At 50.8% G+C, this 9,569-nt stretch overlaps 1 protein-coding gene across 9 annotated transcripts in view; it reads right to left on the bottom strand.

The window, feature by feature from the left end:
• The window catches only part of LOC108306138 (serine/threonine-protein kinase PAK 6), a 61,078-nt gene that overhangs the window by 13,803 nt on the left and 37,706 nt on the right, over positions 1 to 9,569 (bottom strand). The gene's annotated exons all lie outside the window — the stretch shown is intronic.

Genomic DNA, 9,569 nt, shown 5'->3' with positions numbered 1-9,569 from the left:
AAAAAAAAAAAAAAAAAAAAAAAAAAAAAACCAAAAAAACCATAACCTGCAATCAAGCCTGTATCCTCTGCCTTGCTGATTCTGGCTTTGCCTAAGGTCATGCTGAGCTCCATCCACAGAATTGACACAGGCTTGCAATGGATAGCATGGCGAGATCTGAGTGGGGGGGCGGGGCACTAGGAGCCTGGGAAGGGAAGGGACACTTCCAAAGGGCTGCTCTAGTTTCTCTTTCTGGGAAGCCCAGGGCCTGAGATCACAGGTTGATGGCAGACAGGGCCAGGGCTGCCGCTTGAACGCTTTTGAATCTGAAGAAGCTCAAAACATCTCCCTGGGTTCTTATGTCACCTGAAAAGGTCACTTCCAGGCTTCAATAAACAAATTGAAACATGATTCTTAGATTGAACACTTGGACTACTCATCCACCCGAAGATCTGGAGTACAGGCCATCATGGTCTCTTTTGGCTCCTGCTCTGGAAACAGCATTTTTCTAGGCATTTTGGCAGGCTCTGAAGGAGGTCAGAGACCTGGGAGGCAGCTGGCAGAAAGGCAGGGGCCCTGGATGGCCAGTGGTTCCCCACTGGGAGTTCTCCGTGCACGACTCCATCTGCACCCATGCCGCATCAGTGTCAGCCATGCTTCTGTGCCTTCAGCTTTGGGAGTCCACCAAACACTCCCTAGGTGCAGAGCCATGCGTGTGGGACCCTTACAGACCAAGCACTTTGGAATAAAATAATCTGTGTGAGTTGCAGGTGACTTTCAGGGAGTGTCCCACTAATTTGGAGAGACTTTAAACAAGTTACCGAAATGATCCAAGCCAGTGGGGCTAATGAAAGACAGCTTATAGGGTTTCGGGTGTGTGAAGTAAGCAGAGTTCCCACATATGATGGCTGTTTCTCTCATGATGGTACCTTTCTGCATCTCTGTCTTGAAGCTCAGGCCCTCCAGACACTGGCACTTGGTCAGATACAAGTCTGGGAATAACACTAAACCACTTTTTGCTCAGACTTACCAGTCAAAGGGGTCATGCCAGCTTTCAGGGGTCTGGGACCTGGGGACCTCACCATATCTACATCATGGCTTGGTAAAATTTGTCGTTCTCCCTCTTGGCCTCTGCCTTTTTTTTTGAGACGGAGTCTTGCCACCCCATCGCCCAGGCTGGAGTGCACTGGCACCATCTTGGCTTACTGCAACCTCCACCTCCCAGGTTTAAATGATTCTCTTGCCTCAGCCTCCTGAGTAGCTGGGATTACAGGCACCCACCACCATACCTGGCTAATTTTTTTTTTTGAGATGGAGTCTCACTGTTGCCCAGGCTGGAGTGCAGTGACATGATCATGGCTTACTGCAACCTCTGCCTCCTGTGTTCAAGCAGTTCTCTGCCTCAGCCTCCCGAGTAGCTGAGATTACAGGCGCCCACCACCAGGCCCGACTAATTTTTGTATTTTTAGTAGAGACAGGGTTTTACCATCTTGAGCAGGTTGGTCTCAAACTCCTGACCTCAAATGATCCACCTAAGCCTCTCAAAGTGCTGGGATTACGGCCTTTGCCTTCTGCTACAGAAGAATCTCTATTCGGCAGGTCTACCCCCCCAGTCTCTTGAACATACTCTCTATCCCTGGATGAGTTGAGCTGCCTGTTTCATCCTCCTCCCTAGCTCTGTGAAGTCTTCTGGAGGTGCAGGGACATAGACTGCAGCTGAAGAAGAGCTGGCTAATCCCCCCAACATAGAACACCCCTCTCTCCAACTCCCCTGCCCCAACCAAGTGCTCAGCTTTTGCTGCAGGGATGCCCAGGGAGGGCATCTTGAGGAAATGGTCCCAGTGACTCTGGGTTCCTCTCCTGAGTCCACTCTGACAGCGAGCCATTCCAGAACAAGTTCTTTCTAGAGGCAGCAGGGAGGCCAAAAGAGAAGGAAGGACCCCCATGGCTGTTCTGGGGCCAGGCAGGGTGGTGGTGAGGGTGGGAGTTGGCAGAGGCAATCAGCTGAGCTCAGGCTCGGGGCGGGGGTGGGGGTGGTGCTAGGGAGTAACGCTTTAGAAACCAGAGGCCATCATTTAGCCCTGCAAAATCAACCACCTAAAGGGAGGCCGCTCGGACTTATCTGAAATGTGGTGAGGCCAACACTGCGTGGAGCAGCTTGACTGTATAAGTAGAAAATTCAGGAGAATCTACGTAAAACTACTGGGGAGTGAATTTAAAAGGTCCCTGATTCAAAGTCAACCTTTTTAAAAATCAGCTGGATTTCTACATACCAGTAACAACATGAAGTTTTTAAAAAGATGCCATTTTACATTAAAAATACAAAATATCTAGAAACTAACGAAAAGATATACAGAGTCCTTATATTGGAAAATACAAAACATTATTAAAGATATTAAAGAATGTTCATAGATTAGAAGGTCAATACTATAAAGATGTCAATTATTCCCAAGTTAACCTGCAGATTTACTTCCGTCTCACACAGAATCTCAGCATACTTCCTTTGGTAGAAATTGATAAACTGATTCTAAAATTCATAGAGAAACGGAACCAGGAATAGCCAAGACAATCTTAACGAACAAAGTTGGAGAATTATACTAAATAGATACCAAGATTTATTATAAAGCTACAATAATTTAGTATGGAATTGGCAAAAAGATTGACAAATGAACCAATGGAACAGAAGAGAGAATTCAAAAATAGACCCACTCTTATGACATCACTTGATGGATGACAAAGGTGACCCTGGAACATGCTGGGGGAATGGATAATCTTTTTAATAAATGTAGCTGAAGTAATTCAATATCTGCATGGAAAAAATGAACCTGGAAGAATGAGCTCATCTCATACCCCAAAATTATGCAGACAGATCACAGACCTCAATGTGAAAGGTAAAATAATAAAGCTGGTGGGAGTGATGGTGCAGACCCGCAGCCTGGCTGTCCCGTCCCTCAGGTCCAGTGTGGTCATTATGAGGGCCCCCTGCTTGGTGGGCACTCCTGGAGCCCATGACCTGCTGGGGTCTAAACCTGTCCACACTCATGGGTGCCAGACACAAACTAAAGCATCAAGGTTTTTTTTGCCCAAAGTAGGATTCTTGATGATATGGATTAGGGGTAGGGGATTAGCTTTGAAGATTTTGCCTATGGTAATTTGTCAATGCAGTATAAATACAATGGCTATTTGAAGGAAATACATCAAAATATTAGTTGTCCTGTTTACCTGGTGGGGCTACAGGTGATTTCCTTCTACTCTATCTTTCTACTCTTTGTCTAAATTTTCCTTAAAGACAATGGCTTGCCTCTCTAAAAAAAAAAAAAAAAACAATTTTTTTTTTTTTTGAGGCGGAGTTTTGCTCTTTCGCCCAGGCTGGAGTACAGTGGTGCAATCTCAGCGGACTGCAACCTCTGCCTCTTGGGTTCAAGTGATTCTCCTGCCTCAGCCTCCTGAGTAACTGGGATTACAGGCACACATCACCATGCCCAGCTAATTTTGTATTTTTAGTAGAGACAGGGTTTCACCATGTTGGTGAGGCTGGTCTTGAATTCCTGACGTCAGGTGATCCACCCTCTTTGGTCTCCCAAAGTGCTGGGATTACAGGTGTGAGTCACCATGCCTGGTGGAAAACAAAATATTTAAAAAGAAGAGTGATCCATGGAGACTGAGAGCCTAAGAGACATTTGCCCTCCTGAACGGGCTATTGCTGCCCTGGTCATCACAAGTGAATCACCCAGGACAAAACATGCCCTACCTCTCCCCAGCATCAGGCCACGTCCTGGAGCACACCCACCCACCCAGCCAGGGGCCCTCCACTTGTCATTGCCATGGCTCCTTTTTCCATCTATATCTCCAAGGCCCCTGGGCTGAGGGAGGGTGGATACTGCACCAGCCATGAGGCCCCAAGGCTAAGTCACACGGGCCACGCCAGCTGTTACTGTTTCCCCTCTAGCATCTCCATCTGCACGCAATTCATCTAGAGGAGGAGATTTCCTCCAAGAAGACACCAGGAGGAGGAAGGAGGAGGACTTCGCCTTGGAGAACCAGACCCTGCCTTTTCTTCTGCCTAGCTTGAAAGAAGTGAGGTGGGCCTAAGGCCCTGAAGTGGAAACAGGCAGAGGCAGGCGGCCAGCTCAGGCACGGCCCAGCCCTTCCTTGCTGACACCTCACCCTAACACAGGGGAGGGAGGCCACATTGAGGATTCCGAGGACTACTTTGAACTTTCCTCTTCTGGATGTCTGCAGGCATCTTCCTGCTGGCTGGACCATGACTGCATGGTGGAGGCGACGATGCCCAGGACTGGGAGGGAAGGGTCCAGCCCAAACCAGTTGAAGAAGGAAGCTTCCCTGCTGTGGGGCTTCCTTCAGCCAGAGCCTGGCAGGTGGGGGCTGACAGTTCCTGGCACCTACTTTCTGGAGGAAATGCTGCTATCCCCAGTAAACCCAAGGGCGGAGCTGGTGGAACAGTTCAGGGAGCCTTGTACCTGGGATCACTGAAGAGTGCCACAGTGGTGCTGCAGGAGCAGCAGTCTCGGAGACAGAGAGGGAAGAACTTTTCTTGAGCACCTATTACATGCTAAGCCCCTTACGAGGGTTAGCTCATTGAATCCTCACGCAACCCTGAGAGAAGGAATTCTTATCCACAAATTCAGATGAGGCTCAAAGGTTAAACAACTTGCCTGAGGTCACAGAACCAGGAAATGACTGAGTTAAGGTTTGAATCCAGATCTGATTCCAGAGCCCCAGCTCCATCCCCCATGCCTACCCTAGAGGGAGTCAGCTGTGGTTATTCTCCCTCCCTGCAGGTCTTTATGAACAGAAACACGCGGGATGTGCGTGAAGTGTGTAGGACAGGGCCAGACCCTCCAGGGAAGGAGCCTGCTATGTTCTTTCCTGGGCTGACCTGTGAGTCAGAGGCCAGGGGGCCTGGGGCTCTCCTAACTTGCAGGCTGACCTTTATCTTGCAAGGAACGAGGTGTTTTTTCACCCAGCAAGTGGTGAGTAAAATGTTTCAAAGAGGTCATGGTGGGGGCTGTGACGGTCAGGGCCTGGCATCCATGAAAAGCTACAGAAACAGCAGGTGTGTGTTCCCTCCAGCACAGGATGCAGCCACTGCCCCTCTGTAGGGTCTTAGCGTGACTTCAGGTAACCCAAAACCTTGGCTTGATGGGTGGTGGGTAAATTTTGTGGCAGATGCTACTGTTTCACAGATACAAAATGATTCCCAGAGCATGGCACCGAGGCTTGGCTGGTTTAGTGTCCACATCTGGGATGAGAAAAGCAGCTGCACTGTGGGCAGGCCATCCTCCCCAACTAGGTCTCCTCTTGGGAGAGGAGACACCCATGGGCTGGGCCCTGGGATGCCAGAGCCACCAGAGCCATTGGGGCCCCACAAATGCAGGGTGGCACTACAGAGGATGTCTGCATTTAAACCTCAAGCCAGAGCATGGACGTTCAAATGAGCATTGCTGTATGAGGCAGACCCCTCGGGAATGTACCTGCCTGTTCCAAACGTGCTCTGGTATTTCCAGAACGCCTCTTTGGGAACCGCCTTTGGGGCCCTTGTGGGCCCACGTCAGCTGTCCTCCTAACCTGTCACCCTGCTTTTCACCAGAAGTGGTGGTATCCACAGGGTCACACCACACCTACCTGACCCTCCAGACCTGGTCTGGAGTGACTTTGGGCTGTTTCCACTTTTTTTTTTTTTTTTTTTTTTTTTTTGAGATGGGAGTTTCACTCTTGTTACCCAGGCTGGAGTGCAATGGTGCGATCTCAGCTCACCACAACCTCCGCCTCCTGGGTTCAGGCAATTCTCCTGCCTCAACCTCCTGAGTAGCTGGGACTACAGGCACGTGCCACCATGCCCAGTTAATGTTTTGTATTTTTAGTAGAGACAGGGTTTCACCATGTTGACCAGGATGGTCTCGATCTCTTGACCTCGTGATCCATCCGCCTCAGCCTCCCAAAGTGCTGGGATTACAGGCTTGAGCCACCGCACCCGGCAGTGTTTCCACATTTTGAGTCTCTTTCAAGGAAAGGACACAGCCCACTGAGGGGACTAACAAGAGCGCGCCAAGGCTGGGAAGCTGGCTTCCCGAAAGTGGGTCTAAAGGGGTTTGCAGCCACCTGGAGGGGTCAGCATTGGGTTGTATGTGTAAGCGCTGGGATTGCTGGGAAGCTGTTTGTTAGAAACAAGGCTGATGGGACTCCTTGCCATTTCCGGGTGACTGGGAAGAGAGGAGGCTGCTGCCTAGTGACCCGGCTCCTGGGTTGCTCAAGGCCCCAGGGAGTGAGGGGGGGTGGTGGCACGCCCAGTCTTTCTTGCAGGGAGGCTCCGGAACTGCTTATCAGGGCTCATGTCCTGGGCCACAAGGTTGAGCGCTGGCTCAGTGTGGACCTGGCGCTTGGTGTTCCTAAGTCCTGGCTTGTGACCTTGGCCTGCTCGCCTTCCGTAGGCCTTGGTATTTTTGTAGGTGACAAGGGATGGATTAATTCACCTCTGCCAGCTTCTCCAGGCACAGTGAGGGGAGCATCTGTTCCTGCTCACGGAGGAGCTTTGGGTATTTCTCACAGTCGTCACTCAGGAAAGGCCCAGCAGAAGTACCGGGCTCCAGGCTGAGCGTTTCACCCACGTCATCTCCTCGCCACAAGCCCGTGAGGTAGTGCTAGTACTGTCTCCATGATGCAGAGGAGGAGAGAGCAAGGGACTTGTGCAAGCCGAGAGGCAAAGAAGGGGCAGACATGACACGAGCCGGACGCAGACCCTGATATGAACTTGGCTGCCGCCGCCATCTGCTCTCAACACCAGCTTCTGTTATTCTCAGGCCCACCCAAGACACTCTGGGGAAAGGCCTAACCTAGAATCACAGCCCCCCCTGAGTTCTACAGAATGTAGGAAAGTATCCTGCTACCGTCACATCCTGTCAGAGTGGCCTCCAGAGGACCCCGTCACCTCCAGGACTGGGCCTGATGCCCTGAGATTTGCAGCAGGGTTTCTTGACCTCTTTGTAACCCCCAATGGGAACTGTCACCCCACACACATTCTGACAGGTGACAGGCCTCACTCGACCCTTGGTTGAGAATTACTGTGAACAGAAGACGGCCTTTCACTGGAATATTCCCATTGGTGAGAAGGATTTTTCTCAAACTTTACTTCCAGAAGTTTGTTTCAAAATTTTTTAAAATTTCTAATCTTGTGGCTAATAAAAAAGAAAAAAAGATTTTTTTTTTTAGAGACAGAGTCTCACTCAGTCACCCAGGCTGAAGTGCAGTGGCGTGATCATAGCTCACTGCAGCCTCGAACTTCTGGCCTCAACGCACCCCCCCACCTCAGTCACTTGAGTAGTGAGGACTAGAGGAGCGTACAATCGTGCCCAACTGGGAAATTATACTATTCCTTTTTTCAAAAAGTATCTATTATGCACCCACTCTAGTCCAGGCTCTGGGGACTATGTTAAACAAGAGAAAATCCTCACAGATGTTGCTCTAGGCCAAGCTTCTGCAGCCAGAAGAGATGGGAATGCAGGGTCTATGGGGCTCCTGACGGGGTCTGACCTTCCCCTTGGCCCAAATTTCAGTCCCTCTGCCATTCCCAACAGGAGGCTGCCCCACCCCGCTAGAACTCATTCAGTGATGAAAAGCTCCCCCTGCGGCCCCTGACTTCTGTCCCCCATCCCCTCAATGGTTCTTGTGTGGAGCTGAACTCTGTCTCACTTCAGCCTTCACTGGGGTCTGAGTCTGCCATCTGCTCCTCTTCACATGACTCGAGGGACCCAGCTCCCTATCCTGGCCCTCAAAATACACGGGGGAAGAAATGTGTCATCTGCTTTTCTACATGGTTGTCACCCGCAGGGGAGGAGGGTCCTAGACCCAGGTTGTGGCGCTCATGTGGATGCCTGCAAGCTTCAGAGAACCTGCCCAGGGCCAATGTGCGGGAGTGCGGAGAGGCCCCTGAAGCTCTGCTGTCCCACTTGAGGGACCCAGAGAGATGCAGCATGCGCTAGGCAGAGAGCACCGCATGTAACCTGCCAAAATGCTTGGGCTCCCTGCCTTTGTCACCATTCCCATGCCACAGGCCCAGTGAATCCCCAGGGGAGAGATAATGGGCTGCTGTTTAAAAGAATACAATAATACAGCTCGGTCAGTCTCTTGTGTCAACACTCCAGCTAAATGAGAGGCTGAAGAGCAGGCCAGCCAGCCAAGGAAGGTCAATATTGACTCAGGCCCTGCTCCTGCACCCAGCTCCAGCCCGCACGGACAGTGCTGCGGTCCAGCAGCAGCTCAGGCCAGACTAGCCTCTGACCTCTGTTTACTGAATCTCGGATCCCAACCCTTGCCTCTCTCCTCCTGGTACACAGCGCTGGGCTTTCCTGGGAATGCGGTTGTTTCTAAGGGAAGACCTGAAGAATGGCTTCCTGGGATGGCTGCAAGCCAGGGACCCTCTCACTACCTCAGATTCTCAAAAGCCTCTGCACACAGAGGTCTGGGCCCTCAGCATAGGGACCTCATTGCCTAGCTAGAAGGAGCCTCTGGCATCCCTAATCACAGGACTGCCTCTTTTCTATAGCCCTTAACTTTCCAGACCCCTATTTCACCTCCTCACTTTACATTCACAGCACCACTGTGAGTTGAGCTGAACCTGCTTTGCTGGGCCCATTTTAGACAGCAGGGAGCTGGAGAGAGGAGGAGACAAGAGAATAGGAAATGCTTATAAAGTGCCTAACACATGGAGATACTGTGCTAGGTGCTTTTTATTAGGGCATCTAATGGCTAATTGTAGCTATTGCCAGCTCCATTTTACAGATGAAGAAACTGAGGCTCAGAGAGAAGTAATTGTCCAAGATCGTAAGTGTGGAGCTGGGATTCAAAGCCAGATCTCTCCGACTCCAAACTCCAAGCTCATCCACAATGCTCAGTGCCCAGAGAAGTCAAACTACCTGCCCTGCATCACACAGCTATGCAGAATAGAGATGGGACTGGACGCTCACGCCAGAGGCTCCCTCTGTGCCAGGCAACACTGACGGTTCAACGGTCACCCATGAACACATAAACATGTGTGACATGTGCAGGGGGCACAGCTGTTTCTGATGCCCAGGCCAGATCCTATTCCAGAAATGGCCCCTTCCCTGGGTTACCATGAGGTCCAGAGACCCTGAATTAGGGTCTCCCACTATTTGCCCTCCAAGGTCCCTTACTTTTACTTTACTCCTATAGCTTTGCTCTAATACCCTCTGACAATAGATTGCCAAACAGCCAGACTGCCCTCAAAGTTGTCCGGGACGGGAGACCTTGTAGTGGTTTCATCCTTCCCAACACAGCAGCTGGAGGCTTACCGGGCAGCCAACTGCCAGAGTTACTCCCCACGACCACCTTAGGAGGAAGGCAGTCGCATTCCCATTTTACAGATGAGGCCATTTAAAAGTGTGTAGAGGCCGGGCGCAGTGGCTCAAGCCTGTAATCCCAGCACTTTGGGAGGCCGAGGCAGGTGGATCATGAGGTCAAGAGATCGAGACCATCCTGGTCAACATGGTGAAACCCCGTCTCTACTAAAAATACAAAAAATTAGCTGGGCATGGTGGTGCATGCCTGTAATC

This window comes from Cebus imitator, unplaced genomic scaffold, assembly GCF_001604975.1.
Source record: "Cebus imitator isolate Cc_AM_T3 unplaced genomic scaffold, Cebus_imitator-1.0 Scaffold70, whole genome shotgun sequence".
Taxonomy (NCBI): Eukaryota; Metazoa; Chordata; class Mammalia; order Primates; family Cebidae; genus Cebus; species Cebus imitator.
Note: the sequence above shows the minus strand (reverse complement) of the source record. Positions and strands in the feature narration are given on the sequence as shown.